The sequence below is a fragment of the Micropterus salmoides genome, unplaced genomic scaffold, assembly GCF_014851395.1.
Source record: "Micropterus salmoides isolate LMB-PRFRI ecotype aquatic unplaced genomic scaffold, ASM1485139v1 Ms_hic_scaffold_20, whole genome shotgun sequence".
NCBI classification, from domain to species: Eukaryota; Metazoa; Chordata; class Actinopteri; order Centrarchiformes; family Centrarchidae; genus Micropterus; species Micropterus salmoides.
The window spans coordinates 4515925-4527099 of record NW_024041151.1 but is presented as its reverse complement, the minus strand read 5'-3'; the positions used below and the strand labels follow the sequence as shown (position 1 = coordinate 4527099).

Sequence of the window (11175 nt, the reverse complement as noted above, 5' to 3'; positions counted from 1 at the left end):
AGTACCCATAATGAATGTCTTTCTGTCACAGCTCATGTTCAAAGCTGCAGTCTCTCTGGATTCAGAACCTCTGAACCTGCAGAGCTCTCAGCTCCAGCATCATAACAGCTGCTTAGAATCCCTCTGCAGGAGAAGCACCTAGGGGCCCTGATCATCTGGATCCACCTGGATCCATTAGGAAGTACTGAATCCCAGCTTCTCACCTTGGAAACACGTCCATGTTCTGGTGATCTCTGATGCTTGCGTCACATTCAACATGCTAATCTGTGGCACCGAACACCTGCGAAGGTGCTGCTACACCTGAGAGCGGACCTTTCAGTGATTTCAAATGACACATCAGATCAGAATTATGAACATAAAATAAAAGCAGAGTTTACTGCAAGTGGACTTGAAGCTAGATCTTTGAGGTGGACGGCAAGAACACTAACCATTAGTCCACAGAGAACCCAAGGACACCTCTCAGAAGTCCAGAGTGTTTATGTTGGAAAAAAAAAGCTTTCTTCCACAGCAGGACTTGAACCCAGAACACCTGTCCCAGAGGATATTCATTCCTTGGTGAAGCTGCTATAACAGGAACCAGTTGGTTTCTGTATACCAAGGCCAGCATTTTCTACCAATTATTGTTGGGTAAAATAGGTCTCAACCGCAATGGTACTTGTTTGTCTTCCATGGTTTAGAGAATGTAGAGCAGCCTCTGGTGAGATCACCAGGACAGAAGTCAGTTAGGACCAGTACATCAAAGGACAGATTTTGGAAACACTGAGCTGATTCAGCCAGAGGATGTTTAAGTGAACTTACTAAAACAGGGAGCAATTTCCTGTTTTGAATAGGTAGAGGCTTCCGTGGACACATTAAGCTGTAAAGGCACTGCTGGGATTTTAACCCAGGATCTCCTGTTTACAAGAGAGGCGCTTTCACCGACTAAGCCACAGCACCCGCCGCAGGCAACTACGCTAGCTGTTTCAGGTGTTCTGGTTTCGGAATCAAGTCTTAGGATTGCCACACTCTACTTGGTCACTCGTGTTTTTCTTGAAGCTGCGTAGAACGCACATGAGGTTATTCTGGTTTTTGTCCTTGGGAAGTGGCGTATCGCTATTAAAAATGCCACTTAGGCACCGCTGGGATTTGAACCCAGGATCTCCTGTTTACAAGACAGGCACTTTGACCAACTAAGCCACGGCGCCACACGCTTTGTGCATTTGAAAGCCTTTCATGTGAATGTTTCAATGAAATCAAATGGGCTTGTTAACGTCTTGCAATCGTTTTTCAGTAAAATCAAATCAAAGAAAAACAGGCCTCTGGAGCCACAAAAGGAGGAAGGGATGAGCTGGGACTTGCGAGGTCAAGGGACAAAGTGGCACTAGTCCTGTTTGACAAGAGGGCCTTTGCAGTGGACCAACAAGTTCGATGAGCATGAACAGAGCTTGCACTTCAGACGCCTAAACAATGATCGTCCCTGGGTGGGCTCGAACCACCATCCTCTCGGTTAACAGCCGAGCGCGCTAGCCAATTGCGCCACAGAGACACTTGCCGGTGTCGGCATTCAAAACATCCCGTGTACTCGTCTTCCAGTCTCGGTTCCACGATGCGCAAACGCCGTGTCCTTTGACAGCAATTCACGTGTCCCCTTTATTGGGCCACATCTTACAATCAAATAGATATCTGTCTGGCCTACCTCTAAACACAAAGCATTTTCATTGTTCTGTAGAAGTGCATGCCGACCCATCGACGCAACAGGTTGTTTTCTGATCAAACACGTTTCTTTTTTAAACCAGGAACCAGACAGGAAGTCCGTCATCCAGAGTTTCCTCTCCAGACTGATGGAGGTGGATCTTGTGCAAGTTCCTCCCTCATACTGATCTTCTTCCTCTCTCTGGTTGTTGGTCTTCATCGGTACTGAAGATGGTCCGGTGGGGAAGGACGCCGACTGGAGACCCGGAGTTGTGGGTTCAAGCGTCGCCTCAGCCATCTGAGGTACGTGATAAAATGTGTCTGTGTGTGTGTTCAACAAAACAAAACTCAAAAACCGTTCCAACCGTCCGAAATCTCGTTGCGTTCATTTCCCGTCGTCAATTTCCGCATTTGTCCGACTTCAACACAACCGATCTTCAAGGGACCACGGGACAGCTAAGTAAGGTAAGACTAGCTAGCTGGCTTGATCAAAGCCAGCTAGCTCTCTCTCTTTGGACTTATTTTACTTTACCAAACAAGAAAGTAAGAAAGAAATGATACAGAACGTACAAGAGATTTCAATATAAAACAAGAATAGTTAAAGTCCTCATCTGAGTCTGGATGTGGATCCTGGTTTTGATCTTTGTACCATCGGTTTTTGTTTAGACATGTTCAGTTAAATGATGAAGTTCTTCTGGTTCATGTCAGGATTCAGATCCACGTTTTGTGATCTGAATATTGATTGATTCAAATCTTTGGACAAAAATAATAATAATGACAATAACTTTGTTTATAGCACTTTTCAAATCCAAGTTACAAAGTGCTGTACAGCAGAAACAAATAGAGCTTCATACTTAAGAAAATAAAAGTGAATCAACATCAATAACAGCAATACAACAAAGTCTATTAAAACACCATAGGATAAAAGTGAGACCTAAGAAAGTATTTAGAAGAGGCCCCTGAGTTTGCCTGTCTGAGAACTTCCACAGCTGACGGGCCTAGGGGAGAGATTATTAAAGGAGCCAGTTCCTGTCTGAAGGGGGTCACTGTGATCTCTTTTTTTAACTGAAGAAAGTTATTAGACTTGATGATTGACCCTCGGCCTGCCCAAATACCACCTTAAACATTTGATACCGCCTAAATGCCACCTTAAACCTTTGAAACCGTGTAAATACCCCCTAAAAGCACTTCCTGTAAGGTGCTAGATAGTAGCAGGCTGAAAAAGTACTGCTGTAGTACTACTGTAGTACTCGTGTTGTGTTTTAGTAAACAGGGATAATGCTGCAGGTGGATTTCGGTGGAAAGATTCCTGAAACAACAGCAGACATGCTTTACTTGCTACAGTGCGCTGGTCTATTGTGGTTCTGCTGAAGGGAGACCGGACTAGTACCCATAATGAATGTCTTTCTTTCACAGCTCATGTTCAAAGCTGCAGTCTGTCTGGATTCAGAACCTCTGAACCTGCAGAGCTCTCAGCTCCAGCATCATAACAGCTGCTTAGAATCCCTCTGCAGGAGAAGCACCTAGGGGACCTGATCATCTGGATCCACCTGGATCCATCTGGAAGTACTGAATCCCAGCTTCTCACCTTGAAAAAAAAAGCTTTCTTCCACAGCAGGACTTGAACCCAGAACACCTGTCCCAGAGGATATTCATTCCTTGGTGAAGCTGCTATAACAGGAACCAGTTGGTTTCTGTATACCAATGCCAGCATTTTTTACCAATTATTGTTGGGTAAAATAGGTCTCAACCGCAATGGTACTTGTTTGTCTTCCATGGTTTAGAGAATGTAGAGCAGCCTCTGGTGAGATCACTAGGACAGAAGTTAGTTAGGACCAGTACATCAAAGGACAGATTTTGGAAACACTGAGCTGATTCAGTCAGAGGATGTTTAAGTGAACTTACTAAAACAGGGAGCAATTTCCTGTTTTGAATAGGTAGAGGCTTCCGTGGTCACATTAAGCTGTAAAGGCACTGCTGGGATTTGTTTATAGCACTTTTCAAATCCAAGTTACAAAGTGCTGTACAGCAGAAATAAATAGAGCTTCATACTTAAGAACCTCTGAACCTGCAGAGCTCTCAGCTCCAGCATCATAACAGCTGCTTAGAATCCCTCTGCAGGAGAAGCACCTAGGGGCCCTGATCATCTGGATCCACCTGGATCCATTAGGAAGTACTGAATCCCAGCTTCTCACCTTGGAAACACGTCCATGTTCTGGTGATCTCTGATGCTTGCGTCACATTCAACATGCTAATCTGTGGCACCGAACACCTGCGAAGGTGCTGCTACACCTGAGAGCGGACCTTTCAGTGATTTCAAATGACACATCAGATCAGAATTATGAACATAAAATAAAAGCAGAGTTTACTGCAAGTGGACTTGAAGCTAGATCTTTGAGGTGGAAGGCAAGAACACTAACCATTAGTCCACAGAGAACCCAAGGACACCACTCAGAAGTCCAGAGTGTTTATGTTGGAAAAAAAAAGCTTTCTTCCACAGCAGGACTTGAACCCAGAACACCTGTCCCAGAGGATATTCATTCCTTGGTGAAGCTGCTATAACAGGAACCAGTTGGTTTCTGTATACCAAGGCCAGCATTTTCTACCAATTATTGTTGGGTAAAATAGGTCTCAACCGCAATGGTACTTGTTTGTCTTCCATGGTTTAGAGAATGTAGAGCAGCCTCTGGTGAGATCACCAGGACAGAAGTCAGTTAGGACCAGTACATCAAAGGACAGATTTTGGAAACACTGAGCTGATTCAGCCAGAGGATGTTTAAGTGAACTTACTAAAACAGGGAGCAATTTCCTGTTTTGAATAGGTAGAGGCTTCCGTGGACACATTAAGCTGTAAAGGCACTGCTGGGATTTTAACCCAGGATCTCCTGTTTACAAGAGAGGCGCTTTCACCGACTAAGCCACAGCACCCGCCGCAGGCAACTACGCTAGCTGTTTCAGGTGTTCTGGTTTCGGAATCAAGTCTTAGGATTGCCACACTCTACTTGGTCACTCGTGTTTTTCTTGAAGCTGCGTAGAACGCACATGAGGTTATTCTGGTTTTGTCCTTGGGAAGTGGCGTATGGCTATTAAAAACTCCACTTAGGCACCGCTGGGATTTGAACCCAGGATCTCCTGTTTACTAGACAGGCACTTTGACCAACTAAGCCACGGCGCCACACGTTTGTGCATTTGAAAACCTTTCATGTGAATGTTTCAATGAAATCAAATGGGCTTGTTAACGTCTTGCAATCGTTTTTCAGTAAAATCAAATCAAAGAAAAACAGGCCTGGAGCCACAAGAGGAGAAAGGGATGAGCTGGGACTTGCGAGGTCAAGGGACAAAGTGGCACTAGTCCTGTTTGACAAGAGGGCCTTTGCAGTGGACCAACAAGTTCGATGAGCATGAACAGAGCTTGCACTTCAGACGCCTAAACAATGATCGTCCCTGGGTGGGCTCGAACCACCATCCTCTCGGTTAACAGCCGAGCGCGCTAGCCAATTGCGCCACAGAGACACTTGCCGGTGTCGGCATTCAAAACATCCCGTGTACTCGTCTTCCAGTCTCGGTTCCACGATGCGCAAACGCCGTGTCCTTTGACAGCAATTCACGTGTCCCCTTTATTGGGCCACATCTTACAATCAAATAGATATCTGTCTGGCCTACCTCTAAACACAAAGCATTTTCATTGTTCTGTAGAAGTGCATGCCGACCCATCGACGCAACAGGTTGTTTTCTGATCAAACACGTTTCTTTTTTAAACCAGGAACCAGACAGGAAGTCCGTCATCCAGAGTTTCCTCTCCAGACTGATGGAGGTGGATCTTGTGCAAGTTCCTCCCTCATACTGATCTTCCTCTCTTGGTTGTTGGTCTTCATCGGTACTGAAGATGGTCCGGTGGGAAGGACGCCGACTGGAGACCCGGAGTTGTGGGTTCAAGCGTCGCCTCAGCCATCTGAGGTACGTGATAAAATGTGTCTGTGTGTGTGTTCAACAAAACAAAACTCAAAAACCGTTCCAACCGTCCGAAATCTCGTTGCGTTCATTTCCCGTCGTCAATTTCCGCATTTGTCCGACTTCAACACAACCGATCTTCAAGGGACCACGGGACAGCTAAGTAAGGTAAGACTAGCTAGCTGGCTTGATCAAAGCCAGCTAGCTCTCTCTTTGGACTTATTTTACTTTACCAAACAAGAAAGTAAGAAAGAAATGATACAGAACGTACAAGAGATTTCAATATAAAACAAGAATAGTTAAAGTCCTCATCTGAGTCTGGATGTGGATCCTGGTTTTGATCTTTGTACCATCGGTTTTTGTTTAGACATGTTCAGTTAAATGATGAAGTTCTTCTGGTTCATGTCAGGATTCAGATCCACGTTTTGTGATCTGATATTGATTGATTCAAATCTTTGGACAAAAATAATAATAATGACAATAACTTTGTTTATAGCACTTTTCAAATCCAAGTTACAAAGTGCTGTACAGCAGAAACAAATAGAGCTTCATACTTAAGAAAATAAAAGTGAATCAACATCAATAACAGCAATACAACAAAGTCTATTAAAACACCATAGGATAAAAGTGAGACCTAAGAAAGTATTTAGAAGAGGCCCCTGAGTTTGCCTGTCTGAGAACTTCCACAGCTGACGGGCCTAGGGGAGAGATTATTAAAGGAGCCAGTTCCTGTCTGAAGGGGGTCACTGTGATCTCTACTGATTTTTTTAACTGAAGAAAGTTATTAGACTTGATGATTGACCCTCGGCCTGCCCAAATACCACCTTAAACATTTGATACCGCCTAAATGCCACCTTAAACCTTTGAAACCGTGTAAATACCCCCTAAAAAGCACTTCCTGTAAGGTGCTAGATAGTAGCAGGCTGAAAAAGTACTGCTGTAGTACTACTGTAGTACTCGTGTTGTGTTTAGTAACAGGGATAATGCTGCAGGTGGATTTCGGTGGAAAGATTCCTGAAACAACAGCAGACATGCTTTACTTGCTACAGTGCGCTGGTCTATTGTGGTTCTGCTGAAGGGAGACCGGACTAGTACCCATAATGAATGTCTTTCTTTCACAGCTCATGTTCAAAGCTGCAGTCTGTCTGGATTCAGAACCTCTGAACCTGCAGAGCTCTCAGCTCCAGCATCATAACAGCTGCTTAGAATCCCTCTGCAGGAGAAGCACCTAGGGGCCCTGATCATCTGGATCCACCTGGATCCATTAGGAAGTACTGAATCCCAGCTTCTCACCTTGGAAACACGTCCATGTTCTGGTGATCTCTGATGCTTGCGTCACATTCAACATGCTAATCTGTGGCACCGAACACCTGCGAAGGTGCTGCTACACCTGAGAGCGGACCTTTCAGTGATTTCAAATGACACATCAGATCAGAATTATGAACATAAAATAAAAGCAGAGTTTACTGCAAGTGGACTTGAAGCTAGATCTTTGAGGTGGAAGGCAAGAACACTAACCATTAGTCCACAGAGAACCCAAGGACACCACTCAGAAGTCCAGAGTGTTTATGTTGGAAAAAAAAAGCTTTCTTCCCAGCAGGACTTGAACCCAGAACACCTGTCCCAGAGGATATTCATTCCTTGGTGAAGCTGCTATAACAGGAACCAGTTGGTTTCTGTATACCAAGGCCAGCATTTTCTACCAATTATTGTTGGGTAAAATAGGTCTCAACCGCAATGGTACTTGTTTGTCTTCCATGGTTTAGAGAATGTAGAGCAGCCTCTGGTGAGATCACCAGGACAGAAGTCAGTTAGGACCAGTACATCAAAGGACAGATTTTGGAAACACTGAGCTGATTCAGCCAGAGGATGTTTAAGTGAACTTACTAAAACAGGGAGCAATTTCCTGTTTTGAATAGGTAGAGGCTTCCGTGGACACATTAAGCTGTAAAGGCACTGCTGGGATTTTAACCCAGGATCTCCTGTTTACAAGAGAGGCGCTTTCACCGACTAAGCCACAGCACCCGCCGCAGGCAACTACGCTAGTTTCAGGTGTTCTGGTTTCGGAATCAAGTCTTAGGATTGCCACACTCTACTTGGTCACTCGTGTTTTTCTTGAAGCTGCGTAGAACGCACATGAGGTTATTCTGGTTTTTGTCCTTGGGAAGTGGCGTATGGCTATTAAAAACTCCACTTAGGCACCGCTGGGATTTGAACCCAGGATCTCCTGTTTACTAGACAGGCACTTTGACCAACTAAGCCACGGCGCCACACGCTTTGTGCATTTGAAACCTTTCATGTGAATGTTTCAATGAAATCAAATGGGCTTGTTAACGTCTTGCAATCGTTTTTCAGTAAAATCAAATCAAAGAAAAACAGGCCTCCGGAGCCACAAGAGGAGAAAGGGATGAGCTGGGACTTGCGAGGTCAAGGGACAAAGTGGCACTAGTCCTGTTTGACAAGAGGGCCTTTGCAGTGGACCAACAAGTTCGATGAGCATGAACAGAGCTTGCACTTCAGACGCCTAAACAATGATCGTCCCTGGGTGGGCTCGAACCACCATCCTCTCGGTTAACAGCCGAGCGCGCTAGCCAATTGCGCCACAGAGACACTTGCCGGTGTCGGCATTCAAAACATCCCGTGTACTCGTCTTCCAGTCTCGGTTCCACGATGCGCAAACGCCGTGTCCTTTGACAGCAATTCACGTGTCCCCTTTATTGGGCCACATCTTACAATCAAATAGATATCTGTCTGGCCTACCTCTAAACACAAAGCATTTTCATTGTTCTGTAGAAGTGCATGCCGACCCATCGACGCAACAGGTTGTTTTCTGATCAAACACGTTTCTTTTTAAACCAGGAACCAGACAGGAAGTCCGTCATCCAGAGTTTCCTCTCCAGACTGATGGAGGTGGATCTTGTGCAAGTTCCTCCCTCATACTGATCTTCTTCCTCTCTCTGGTTGTTGGTCTTCATCGGTACTGAAGATGGTCCGGTGGGGAAGGACGCCGACTGGAGACCCGGAGTTGTGGGTTCAAGCGTCGCCTCAGCCATCTGAGGTACGTGATAAAATGTGTCTGTGTGTGTGTTCAACAAAACAAAACTCAAAAACCGTTCCAACCGTCCGAAATCTCGTTGCGTTCATTTCCCGTCGTCAATTTCCGCATTTGTCCGACTTCAACACAACCGATCTTCAAGGGACCACGGGACAGCTAAGTAAGGTAAGACTAGCTAGCTGGCTTGATCAAAGCCAGCTAGCTCTCTCTCTTTGGACTTATTTTACTTTACCAAACAAGAAAGTAAGAAAGAAATGATACAGAACGTACAAGAGATTTCAATATAAAACAGAATAGTTAAAGTCCTCATCTGAGTCTGGATGTGGATCCTGGTTTTGATCTTTGTACCATCGGTTTTTGTTTAGACATGTTCAGTTAAATGATGAAGTTCTTCTGGTTCATGTCAGGATTCAGATCCACGTTTTGTGATCTGAATATTGATTGATTCAAATCTTTGGACAAAAATAATAATAATGACAATAACTTTGTTTATAGCACTTTTCAAATCCAAGTTACAAAGTGCTGTACAGCAGAAACAAATAGAGCTTCATACTTAAGAAAATAAAAGTGAATCAACATCAATAACAGCAATACAACAAAGTCTATTAAAACACCATAGGATAAAAGTGAGACCTAAGAAAGTATTTAGAAGAGGCCCCTGAGTTTGCCTGTCTGAGAACTTCCACAGCTGACGGGCCTAGGGGAGAGATATTAAAGGAGCCAGTTCCTGTCTGAAGGGGGTCACTGTGATCTCTACTGATTTTTTTAACTGAAGAAAGTTATTAGACTTGATGATTGACCCTCGGCCTGCCCAAATACCACCTTAAACATTTGATACCGCCTAAATGCCACCTTAAACCTTTGAAACCGTGTAAATACCCCTAAAAAGCACTTCCTGTAAGGTGCTAGATAGTAGCAGGCTGAAAAAGTACTGCTGTAGTACTACTGTAGTACTCGTGTTGTGTTTTAGTAAACAGGGATAATGCTGCAGGTGGATTTCGGTGGAAAGATTCCTGAAACAACAGCAGACATGCTTTACTTGCTACAGTGCGCTGGTCTATTGTGGTTCTGCTGAAGGGAGACCGGACTAGTACCCATAATGAATGTCTTTCTTTCACAGCTCATGTTCAAAGCTGCAGTCTGTCTGGATTCAGAACCTCTGAACCTGCAGAGCTCTCAGCTCCAGCATCATAACAGCTGCTTAGAATCCCTCTGCAGGAGAAGCACCTAGGGGACCTGATCATCTGGATCCATGGACATCTGGAAGTACTGAATCCCAGCTTCTCACCTTGAAAAAAAAGCTTTCTTCCCCAGCAGGACTTGAACCCAGAACACTGTCCCAGAGGATATTCATTCCTTGGTGAAGCTGCTATAACAGGAACCAGTTGGTTTTCTGTATACCATGCCAGCTTTTTTACCAATTATGTTGGGTAAAAATAGGTATCAACCGCAATGGTACTTGTTGTCCCAGGTTTAGAGAATGTGAGCAGCCTCTGGGTGAGATCACTAGGACAGAAGTTAGTTAGGACCAGTACATCAAAGGACAATTTGGAAACATGAGCTGATTCAGTCAGAGGATGTTTAAGTGAACTTACTAAAACAGGGAGCAATTTCCTGTTTTGAATAGGTAGAGGCTCCGTGGTCACATTAAGCGTAAAGGCACTGCTGGGATTTGTTTATAGCACTTTCAAATCCAAGTTACAAAGTGCTGTACAGCAGAAATAAATAGAGCTTCATACTTAAGAACCTCTGAACCCGCAGAGCTCTCAGCTCCAGATCATAACAGCTGCTTAGAATCCCTCTGCAGGAGAAGCACCTAGGGGCCCTGATCATCTGGATCCACCTGGATCCATTAGGAAGTATGAATCCCAGCTTCTCACCTTGGAAACACGTCCATGTTCTGTGATCTCTGATGCTTGCGTCACATTCAACATGCTAATCTGTGGCCGAACACCTGCGAAGGTGCTGCTACACTGAGAGCGGACCTTTCAGTGATTTCAAATGACATCAGATCAGAATTAGAACATAAAATAAAAGCAGAGTTTACTGCAAGTGGACTTGAAGCTAGATCTTTGAGGTGGCAAGGCAAACTAACACATTAGTCCACAGAGAACCCAAGGACAACTCAGAAGTCCAGAGTGTTTATGTTGGAAAAAAAAAGCTTTCTTCCACAGCAGGACTTGAACCCAAACCTGTCCCAGAGGATATTCATTCCTTGGTGAAGCTGCTATAACAGGAACCAGTTGGTTTCTGTATACCAAGGCCAGCATTTTCTACCAATTATTGTTGGGTAAAATAGGTCTCAACCGCAATGGTACTTGTTTGTCTTCCATGGTTTAGAGAATGTAGAGCAGCCTCTGGTGAGATCACAGGACAGAAGTCAGTTAGGACCAGTACATCAAAGGACAGATTTTGGAAACACTGAGCTGATTCAGCCAGAGGATGTTTAAGTGAACTTACTAAAACAGGGAGCAATTTCCTGTTTTGAATAGGTAGAG

General features: G+C 44.4%; 9 non-coding genes and 1 pseudogene across 9 annotated transcripts; 1 reads left to right on the top strand and 9 right to left on the bottom strand.

The window, feature by feature from the left end:
• Positions 1–862: 862 nt before the first annotated feature.
• trnat-ugu lies at positions 863–936 on the bottom strand. The gene has a single exon. It is a non-coding gene; the product is annotated as a tRNA-Thr (tRNA).
• Positions 937–1110: 174 nt separating this feature from the next.
• Positions 1111–1184, bottom strand: trnat-ugu. Its single transcript has one exon. It is a non-coding gene; the product is annotated as a tRNA-Thr (tRNA).
• Positions 1185–1451: 267 nt separating this feature from the next.
• Positions 1452–1525, bottom strand: trnan-guu. The gene has a single exon. It is a non-coding gene; the product is annotated as a tRNA-Asn (tRNA).
• Positions 1526–4525: 3000 nt separating this feature from the next.
• On the bottom strand, positions 4526–4599 carry trnat-ugu. Its single transcript has one exon. It is a non-coding gene; the product is annotated as a tRNA-Thr (tRNA).
• A 173-nt stretch (positions 4600–4772) lies between these two features.
• trnat-agu lies at positions 4773–4846 on the bottom strand. The gene has a single exon. It is a non-coding gene; the product is annotated as a tRNA-Thr (tRNA).
• Positions 4847–5110: 264 nt separating this feature from the next.
• Positions 5111–5184, bottom strand: trnan-guu. The gene has a single exon. It is a non-coding gene; the product is annotated as a tRNA-Asn (tRNA).
• A 373-nt stretch (positions 5185–5557) lies between these two features.
• Positions 5558–11175, top strand: part of LOC119914970 — a 10135-nt pseudogene continuing 4517 nt past the window's right edge.
• On the bottom strand, positions 7574–7647 carry trnat-ugu. Its single transcript has one exon. It is a non-coding gene; the product is annotated as a tRNA-Thr (tRNA).
• Positions 7819–7892, bottom strand: trnat-agu. Its single transcript has one exon. It is a non-coding gene; the product is annotated as a tRNA-Thr (tRNA).
• On the bottom strand, positions 8159–8232 carry trnan-guu. The gene has a single exon. It is a non-coding gene; the product is annotated as a tRNA-Asn (tRNA).